At 39.5% G+C, this 11,128-nt stretch overlaps 1 long non-coding RNA gene across 1 annotated transcript; it reads right to left on the reverse strand.

The window, feature by feature from the left end:
- Nucleotides 1-8,225: 8,225 nt before the first annotated feature.
- On the reverse strand, nucleotides 8,226-10,826 carry LOC105526687. Its single transcript, XR_001004125.1, has 3 exons — nucleotides 10,751-10,826; nucleotides 10,247-10,361; nucleotides 8,226-9,990 (listed from the first exon to the last, which is right to left on the reverse strand). It is a non-coding gene; the product is annotated as an uncharacterized LOC105526687 (long non-coding RNA).
- Between the last annotated feature and the right edge of the window lie 302 nt (nucleotides 10,827-11,128).

Here is an 11,128-nt window from a genome sequence, read left to right on the forward strand (position 1 = left end):
AAAAAAAAAAAAAAAAAGAATTTTTCAAATAAATCAGAAAAAGCTTTTAAGTCACAAGAAAAAGAGAATGTTTCCTTGTTGCATAGATTGAACAGAATAAGAGAGAGACAAATGAAAAGATATTTTTCAGAAACAAAAATTTTAAAACACTACAAGAAAAAAGTATATACTGAATTTTTACATTCATCAATTGCCATGGCGATTCATGCAACTGATAACAGTGAGCATCAGCACCCTAGAGCTATGGAGTAAGTGCTAAGAGATGCGCTTTTGGTATTTAATGAAATTCTAACTCACTTGCAGTTTTTTTTCTTTTTTTTTTTCTGTCGCTGCTACTTTGGATCACTGCTGTCAACCAGGCTGTACTTGGAACCACTAGCTATGTTATCCACTAATTACAGTGCAATGTATTAACAAATCCATTTTTATTTTTAAATACTTGGAACCACCCTGTAGTACTAACCGCTTGGTTTCCCATTTTTGTGGCATTCCCAAGAATATTTTTAACAGTCATTTTTAAAATGTCAAAGAAAGGAAAGAAGAAAGGAAGGGAAGGGGAAAGGAGGGAGGACAGAAGGGAGGCAGGGCTTCCGGCAGAGGAGCCATGAGTGAGTCTTGTAGTAATGCTGGAAATAAATGTTCACCAGCTAGTTCAGTGTTCCACCTTCATGGCACAGACTCCATTTCCCTACCTACTTGAAGTTGGGCATGGTAATGCATGTGTTTTGGTCCTTGGAAAATCTCAAATGACGTTTATCAATTCTGCCAGGCAGAAGCCTTTCAGAGCCAACACAAGATGTATCTTGCTTCCCCCCTTCCTTGTGCCATAGCCACCAACTTTCTAGACAGTAGAGGTCCATCGGTCTCACTCAAACCTGGAAGGAGAAAACATTTAGCCAACCCATCATGGACATGTAGCAGGAGCAAGAAAGAAATCTTTGTTTCTATAAGCAACTAAGATTTCACTGCAACATAACCTAACCCTAATTAATACAGCGGGTGACGAGAGAGAAATAAGAATTCAACTTGTAGCAGCAGTTGTCATAAAATTGAAAAGAGAAAACAAGGTGAAAAGAAGAAGATGGCATAAGAGGATATGAAGTTCTAGAATGAATATGAAACTGAAAATTCAAATACTGGCAACAACTGGTCAAGAAACAAAGAACAATGTTAACAGAATTCTGTCAGGTACGCCATAAAGCAAAGAGTAAAACAGTCCTAGAGAATATTAGTTTTGAGGCTGAGGAGGATATTTTATGTCTCCTTTGACCTACTTTAGCATTCTTTCAACATGACTTCCCTTAATGCTCAATATAATTTTTCAGAAATTCCTGAAGGAAAAATGAGCATAAGTCGGTTGTCGTTTGAGTGTGTTGTAGGAAAGAGAGGAAGATGGTTGCGTTTCTCACTTTAGGATCTGAATCAATGGTGGTACTGTTGAATGAGATGGAGAACACAGAAGGGAGATGAATTAGGATATGCTGAGACTGAAAAGCCTGTGTGACATCCAAATGGAGACATCCAGTGATAACCGCAGATTCAATAAATGAGTTTGAATCTGTTAGCTTTTTCATAAGACTAAAATTATGGAATTGGATAAGATTATCTAGGAGCAGTATATATGAGAAAAAGAAGGCAGAACCTCAAATTATATCAACATTTAAGGAATAGGTAAGTAAAAAAAAAACTCTCAAAAGAAAATGAGAAAGTACAGTCAGAGAAATGGGATTAACTTTACCTGCTAAAATTTCCAGGCCCTAACCCTAACCTCAAACTTTTCTCCCAGTCTTTCACTTCCTGCTCATGGTTTTACCTCCATGTCTATTCTATTACCATAACCAATCACTTTTACCTATCATTTTGATTTATGTGTAGTGTTTTTGAGTGCAACTCTATAGCATTTTAGGTTGTTTTTAACCCGGGTTGTACTTTTTAGAATCACCTACCTTTAAAAGCAATGGGTCTTCAATTTTCAGAAAGATGGAATAGTGTTCCATCTATTTCAGACATAAGAAGGCCAAAGACAAGGTGAACAGAAGGCGGCAAATCAGCTAGGGAACTTGGGACCCGATGAACAACAGGTGGTGAGTGCCCTGGGTTAATTTTTTGCCTCAAATATCCCAGATTAGGTGCTGGAGAAGACAGAACCCCAGAAATACCAAGTACCAAACTAAAAAGCCCCAACAGAAACCTGCCCTCTCTGGAAAAAGAATAAGCAAAATGGCTACCTAGCCAGAAGATGCTTGTACAGTAATAGCCAAACACCACAGAGAAAACTGTGGCCCCACCTCCATCCCGACCAGCAAAAACTGAGTGGGAGGCTCCATTTCCACCATTGCCAGATACCCCAACACTCCTATCCAAGTGGTGTCATAGAGGAAAAGTAGAGAGCTGGGAACTGCATCTCCACCAGGCAATAAGGAGTCTTCACCACCTCCACACTGATGGTGCTCATGGAGACCACATGGAGAGTATGGACTTCTGTTCCACCTTGCAGTAATAAAATGCTCCTCCCCTCCTCGCTGGAGTGGCATCAGAAAAAGTTAATGGAGAGGCAGAACTTTCACTACTCCCCAGCAGAAACCAGGCCACCCCAACTCAACTCAAGAATGTCAGTAGAGGCCAAGCAGTAATGAGTCTTCATGCCCGTCCCAGCCAGGATGCTATCAGCAGAGGCTTAATGGAGAACCAGAACTTCCACCCTTGCTCAGGAGTTATGAGGAGTCCCTCACCTCCAGTTATTAACATCGGCATGGATTTCTACTTCTGCTTGGCAGCAATAAAGCAGCACCACCATAAAAATGTTTTAATAAGTAATTATGAACATGCCCAAAACAAATGAAAAAAAAAATTAAAGTCTCAGCAAGGAAATCAAAGATATAAATAAGAACCAAAAGGAAATTGTGTTAGTGGAAAGAGAGTAGAAATAAAAACTCAATGGATGACCTAAACAGCAGAATGAAGGGAACAAAAAAAGGAATCAGTAAACTTGAAGATAACAATAAAAATTACCCAATCTGAAAGACAAAGAGAAAACTGATATTTTTAAAAATGAGCAGGGCCTTTGGGACCAGTAGGTTTATAACAAAACATCTAATATATCTTTAGAGACTAGGAAGGAGAGAAGAAAATGGGTGTGGCTGAAAAGTATTTGAAAAAATAACAACTGAAAACTCCAAACTCCCCAAATTTAGCCAAAGCATAAACTATCAATGAATGCCAAGAAGGATAAATCCAAAGAAATCAATACTGAAGCACATTATACTCAAACTTCTGAAAATAAAGATGGAAAAAGTCTTGACAGTGGCAACAACAAACAATACCTTATTTATAGGAGAAAAAATTTAAATGACAGATTTCTCAACAAGAAACATGGAGGCCATAAGGAAGTGGCACAACATTTTTCAAGTACTAAAAGAAAAGAATTGCCATCTCAAAATTCTATATCCAGTAAAAATATCCTTCAGTAATGAAGGAAAAATCAAGACATTTTCAGATGAAGGACAACTAAGATAGTTTGTCACCAACAGACCTACCTAAAAGAATGACTAAAGAGGACTGGGCATGGTGGAACACACCTGTAATCCCAGTGCTTTCGGAGGTTGAGGCAGAAAGATCACTTGAAGCCAGAAGTTCAAGACGAGCCTGGGCAACAAAGCAAGACACCATCTGTACAAAAAGATTTAAAAAGCTAGCTGGGGTGGTGGTGCTACATTGGAGGCTGAAGAAAGAGGATTGCTTGAGTGCAAGAGTTTGAAGCTGTAGTGAGCTATGACTGCAGGACTGAACTCCAGCCTGGCTGAGAGAGAAAGATCTTGTCAAAAAAAAGCTAGAGTTCTCTAAACAGAAAGAAAATGATAATTAAAAACAGGAAACTTAAAACATCAAGAAGAAAGACAGAAAACAGAATCATTAAAAACTGGGAAAATATAATAGATTTTCTTTCTCCTCTTGAGCTTTCTAAGTATTTGACTATTGAGACAAAGATTATAACACTGTCTGGTAGGGTTCTAAATGTGTGTACAGGAAATACTTAAAACAGTTATATTCATATTTATATTATAAAGTAAAGAGATGTGAAGGGAGGGAAGATTTTAACAATTCACTTGAACTGGTACTTCATTAACACCAATAGAGGTAGTAAGTTATGTAACTATAATACAGTACCTACAGCAACCATTAAAAATGCTATAGAGTTGCACTCAAAAACACTACACATAAATCAAAATGGATTTTTATAAAATGTTCAAGTAGTCCAAAGAGTAAAAAAAAAATGGAAAACAGAGCAAATATAAAATAAAATAGGAAACAAAAGCATAAATGTATATCAATAATTACATTAATGTAAATGGTCTAAATATACCTATTAAGAAAGTGAGATTACAGAATGCAGTTTAAAAAAAGAGATGACCCAACTATATGCTATCTACAAGAAGCTCACTTTAAATATAATGAAATAGGTAGGCTGAAAGTAAAAGGATAAAAAAAAGTCATGAAAGTATTCAAAGAAAGCAGGGATGGCTATATTAAAAGAAAGTAAACTTCAAAGCAAAGGGCAAGAGACAGAGAGAAACATAATTCACCAAAAAGAATTACATAAGCAATTCTAAGTGAACTGTATTAGCAATTCTAAGTGAGTATGCACCAAATAACAGACTTACAAAATATGTGAAGCAAAAACTGATAGAACTGAAAGGAGAATTAGATATATCCACAATTATAGTTGGGGACTTCAACACTCCTCTCTCAACAACTGATAAAACAATTGGATAGAAAATGACCAAAGATATAAGAGAACCCAATAACACCGTCAAGCAACAGAAGCTAACTGACACTTCCAGAGCACCCCACCCAACACTAGCAGCATTCTCTTTAAGCAATCATAGAGCATACACCAAGACAGATCATATCCATAACACAAACTCAGGAAATTTGAAAGAATTAAATCATACGGAGTGTATCCTCTGATCATAATGAAATTAAAGTAGAAATCAGTAACAGAAAGATAATAGGAAAATAAACCAACACTTGGGAACTAAATTCCCTATAACATAATCCATAGCTCAAAGAGGAAGCCTAAGTAGAAATCAAAACATACACTAAACTGAATGAAAATAAAAATACAACATATCAAAACTTGTGGATGCAGCAAAAACAGTGCTAAGAGGGAAATTTATAGCACTAAAAGCTTACATTAAAAAGCAGAAAAAGTCTCAAATTAAAATCTAGGATTATACCTCAAGAGCATAGAAAAGGAAGGGGAAAATAAACCCAAAGAAAGCAGAGAGAGGGAATAATAAAGAGAAGAGCAGAAATCAGTGAAATTGGAAACAGAAAAACAAAATCAGTAAAAGATGATTCTTTGAAAAAAAATCAATAAAATGCACAAATTTCAAGTAAGACTGACAAATTAAAAAGGAGAAAAAAACACAAATTAATATTAGGAAAGAAAGAGGGGATATTATGAACAGATCCTGCAGATACCAAAGGGAAATGAGTAAATACCACATAAATTAGACAACTTAGATAAAATGACCACATTCCTCAAAAAGTACATATTACCCCAACTGACACAATTTGAAACGGATCATTTAAATAGTACTTTAACTATTGAGGAAACTGAATTTATAATTTTTTAAATTACAGAAAAAGAAAACTCCAGGGCCAGCCAGATTGTTTTACCACACTATTCTAACAAATTAAATTTAAAGAAGAATTAACACCAATTATACATACACTTTCTCCAAAAATAGAAGAGGCAGGAACACTTTCCAATTTATTTTAGGAAGCCAATATTATCCTGCTATCCAAACCAACCAAAGATTGCACGAGAGAGAGACAGGGAGACAGAGAGAGACAAACAGAGACAGAGACAGAAACTACAGACTGATATCCTTCATGAATATAAATGCAACAATCAACAAAATATTAGCAAATGGCTTTCAGCACTATATCAATACAGAAGTCTACACCATAAGCTAGCAATGTTTATCCCAGGGATGAAAGACTGATTTAACATTCAAAAATAAATCAATATATTAATAACCTACCATATTAACAAGCTAAAGGGAAAAAAACATATGATTCATCAGTTGATACAGAAAAATTACTTAACAAAATTCAGCATCCATTCATGATACAAATTCTCAGAAAACTGGGAATGCAGGGAAACTCCTCAAACTGACTTTTTAAAAACTTGAAGAAAAAAAAAAAACCCTGCAACTAACATTATACTTAATAATGAAAGACTGAATGCTGGCCTGGCGTGGTGGCTTACGCCTGTAATCCCAGCACTTTGGGAGGCCGAGATGGGCAGATCACCTGAGGTCAGGAGTTCCAGACCACCCTGGCAAACGTGGCAAAACCCCATCTCTACTAAAAATACACAAATTAGCTGGGCATGGTGGCACACATCTGTAGTTCCAGCTACTCGGGAGGGGGAGGTTGCAGTGAGCTGAGATTGCACCACTGCACTCCAGCCTGGGTGAGAGAGCAAGACTTGGTCTCAAAAAAAAAAAAAAGAAAAAGAAAAATCAAATGCTTTCTCCCTAAGCTCAGGAACTAAACAAGGATGTCCCACCTCACTGCAAAACACTACTGGAACTTCTAGCCAGCACAATAAGGCAAGAAAAGGAAATGCAAGGAAGAACTAAAACTGTTGCTATCTGCAGATGACATGTTCCCCTACGTTGCATTAAAAAAAAAAAAAAAAATCCAAGGAAACTTCAAAAACAAACAAAAAACCCCAAAACAACAAAACTCCTAGAGCCAAGAAGTAAGTTTAGCAAGGTCACAAAAAGATCAACATACAAAAATCAACTGTGCTTTTATACACTGGGTCCTACTTGAGTATGGAGAGTGGGAGGAGGGTGAGGATTGAAAAACTACCTATCAGATACTATGCTTGTTACCTGGTGATGAAATAATCTATATGCCAACCCTCCATGATGCACAATTTACCAATATAACAAACCAGCACATGTACCCCTAAACCTAAAAGTCAAAAAAACAAATAATTTAAAAATTAGATTTTATTAAAAACCTTTTCTCTCCAAAAGATCTTTTTTTTTTTTTTTTTTTTTTTGAGACAGAGTTTTGCTCTTGTTGCCCAGGCTGGAGTGCAATGGCGCAATCTCGGCTCACTGCAACCTCTGCCTCCCAGATTCAAGCAACTCTCCTGCCTCAGCCTCCCAGTAGTGGAGATTACAGGCATGTGCCATCAGGCCTGGCTAATTTTTGTATTTTCAGTAGAGAGGGGGTTTGTCCGTATTGGTCAGGCTGGTCTCGAACTCCCGACCTCAGATGATCCACCCACCTCAGCCTCCCGAACTGCTGGGATTACAATCATAAGCCACCGGACCCGGCCCAAAAGATCCTTTTAAGAAGATGAAAAGACAAGCAAAATACTGGGACAAACTATTGCAAACCACATCTCTCAGGGGTCCCCAAGCCCTGGGCCTCAAACTGGTACAGGTCAATGGCCTGTTAGGAAGCTGGCAGCACAGCAGAAGGTAAGCAGCTCTTGGGCCAGCATCAGCATCTGAGCACCGTCTCCTGTCAGATCAGCCAGGGCATCAGATTCTCACAGGAGCGGGAACCCTATTGTGAACTTCAAATGCGAGGGATCTAGGTTGCACGCTCCTTATGAGAATCTAACTAATGTCTGATGATCTTAAGTGAAACAGTTCCATCTGGAACCCATTTCCCCCACCACCCCAACTTCCGTGGAAAAAACTGTCTTCCACGAAACTTGTCCCTGGTGCCAAAAAGATTGAAGACTGCTGATGTATTTGATAAAGGACTCATGTCTATAATTTAAAGAACCCTCAAAACTCAACAGTAACAAAACAATGAAGAAAACAAGAAAGTGACACTAAGAGGGATTTCACTGAAGAGGATATGTGTATGGCAAATAAAGACATGAGAAAATGGTCGACATCACTAGTCATTAGGAAAATGCAAAGACCACAGTGAGGTATCATTGCACACCTAATCCGAACAGTAAAATTAAAAAAATAGTGACAATACAAAACGCTGGCAAGCATGTGGAAAAACTGGATCTCTCATATATGGCTGCTGGGAATGTAAAATAGTACATTTCTGGAAAAGGGTTTAGCAGTTTCTTTAAAAACTAAACACATACTTACCATATGACCCAGCAATCACACTCCTGGACATTTATCCCATAAAAATGAAAAATTTAGGTCCACATAAAAACCTGCATGCAATTTTTCAAAGCAGCTTTATTTGTAACAGCCCCCCCCAAAAAAGGAGGAGGGGGGAGGACGAGGAGGAAAGAACCAAAAGGTCATATGATAGGTGAATGCTGAATCATTGAACAAACTGTGTTACACCCATAGTGTGGAATATCACTCAGTAATAGAAAGGAACAAACTAGAAATACCTGCAATAACTTGAATAAATCTCAAGGGCATTCTGCTGAGTTGGGTGGGGTGGGGGAGCTAATCTTAGAAGGTCACAAGATGTGAGGACCAATTTATAAAACATTCCCCAAACGACAAAATCATAGAAATGGAGAACAGACTGATGGCTGCCAAGGATTACGGATGGTGTGGGGAGAAGAAAGGGATGACCATAAAGGGACTGTATGAGAGAGATCTTTGTGGTGTTGAAATAGTTTGTATTTTGATTGTGGTAATGATTACAACAGCCTTCAGGGATAAGGTGACACACAATCACAGGCACATTTTATCTCAGTGTCAATGTCCTGGCTTTATCATTGTGGAATGTAACCAACAGTGGAGGCAACTGGAGGCTCTATGAGACCTCTCTGTACTATCTTTGCAACTTCCTGTAAGTCGATACTCAAAATAAAAAGTTAAAAACATCGGTGCCCAGGCCACATCCCAAACCTTGTAAATTAAAATATCTAGGGGAGGAACCTAGCCAACTGCATTTTTTTAAAATGCACGAGGTAATTTTAAAGTGTAGCTAGAGTTAGGCACCACCGGCAGCTGGTATTATTACTGAAACTACAAGCAGGTGGAACACTTGTAAGTCTGGTGGAAGATGATAAGGAAGGAGAAAACTAAATACACAAATCTATGTTAGGTCTCTTGAGGGTTTTATTCTCCTAATGTTAAAACCTAGTATTTAAGTGAATCCAAATAATGTGGATGGGATAATCAGTCATCCATTATGATACAGACCATTTTACACAAAAAAGGCCAGTCCCAATAGACTATTCTTTAGATTCTTAAGCATTTGGTATCGATGTTATAATTTTAAAATGCTAAAGAGCAATTACAATCACATTTAAACATGCAGCAATTTTAGAAAATCAATGTTTCACCGAGTTTCTCATTTTAGATGAGTAACAAAATGAGTTCAAATTTTTTATTTTATTGTGTTGACTAACACCAGCAGTGATCCTTGGGAAACATGTGAAAAGCAAGTATTCGTATTTTGACTACATATTCTAATGTACTCGTTATTTATATTAATGATCACCAACTATTATCTAGTAGACTCTCTGGATTTAACTCTTTAGGAAGTGAGTTGTAGACATATAGAAGCCAAGGATTATTTTGAGCCAATAAACATTAGTGACTTGACCCACCAAATGCCTTGTGTGGTTATTGTTATTAATCATTCTATTATCACCATCATCATAAGACACTGTGCATCTACTCAGCTGGGCCAGGGGATTAAAGGTTTAGGAAAGAGTCCTTCCTTGCCTTTAAAGGGTTTCAAGTCTGTTCGAGGATGGGTCCAAATACATAAAATGATGAATAACAAAGCGAAGAACATGCTGAAATCTGGACTGACAGCAGAAAAGGGCCAAAGGGCTTGTTTTTACTGGAAGTATTTTTGCATAAGCTGGGAAGGGAGTTTGCATCTTCTGGACTCATAGATCAGACAGATGAGCAGCTTCAACAAAGCAGATTTATGCTATCCACCAGGAGGGTTTTGCTTAGTTGTCAGTTGTGGACTTTCTTCCAAAAGTGCAGCTGTTTTGAAGCAAGAAATCTGGCACCAAAAAATAAATAAAGTGAAAATTTAGAATAAGAATTACCTCCCACGCAACTCTAATCAACAGCTCTGTCTCCCTTTCCTCCACCTTCAAGATTGAAAGGTCTGGGTGGAAACTGGAGGTGGGGGGTGGGAATGAGCTATTTGCCTTGCCCCAAGACCACCAATCTCTCTGTCTCTCTCTCCAAACACGACCCTAATTTACACACTCTATCCTAACTTACACTGCTACGACTTCCCAGATTTGTTTTACGTTCTGGAAGGATTTATCCATTTGGAAGCGTTCTTAAAGTTGCTAACTGTCGCGAAGTTCGATTTGAAAGCAAAGGAAGGAATGATCGCGTTTTAACAGAGAAAGAGTGCACATTCTTGTAAAGAAAGTTGTCTTGTGATTATGGGAGGTAATCAACAGCTACTCAGACATTCTTCTCTTAAACAGCTGAAGTTTATCATTTTCGCTATTATGACAATTAATTTTTTCCTCCTTTGCTTTATGCCTTTTGGCAGGAGCCTCCACTCTGCAGGTGTTAGCGCTGCAAGGGCCGAACCCAACCGCCAGAATGTCTGCCGAGCCTAGCATGGGATGTTGCCCAGCAAAACAGCGCCCAGGGAGAGGGCGACTGAGGAAGAGAGCCTGTAAGCGCGCTTCAGAAGGGACTGGGACCAGAACCCTGGAAAACTAGAGCGAGTAGATTCCCTGGCAGGGGGAACCCGCGGGAGCCTGGAAAAAAAACGAGAGGGAGAGAAAGAAACTCACCCCCGCGCTGTGAAGCCCGGCGCTAGCAAGCGAGTGAGCGCGCAGGCTGGCTGGGCTGCTCCAGCTGGAAGTCATTCTGCGGGCTGGCGTCTGCGTTGTCAGGGCGACCGCCCGGCCGGCGCCAGCGAAGGGGGGGAGGCGGGCTCCGTGAATGGGTGACGTCACGCGGCCGGCGCCAGGCAGTCTGGGCGGCCGAGCCAATGAATCAGCTGTCCGGGGGAGGGAGCGCGGCGCGCGGGAGGAGGCTGCAGGAATGCGCCGGGAGCCGCGCGGCCCGGGAGGGCAGGAGATGCCTCCGCCAGCCCCGTCGCCCCGCGGCGGTCGAAGGCCCCAGCGTCCCAGGCTCGGCCATCCTGGTGCCCGGTGACCCCGCGCCTA

This window comes from Colobus angolensis, unplaced genomic scaffold (genome assembly GCF_000951035.1).
Source record: "Colobus angolensis palliatus isolate OR3802 unplaced genomic scaffold, Cang.pa_1.0 Scaffold6, whole genome shotgun sequence".
Lineage (NCBI taxonomy): Eukaryota > Metazoa > Chordata > Mammalia > Primates > Cercopithecidae > Colobus > Colobus angolensis.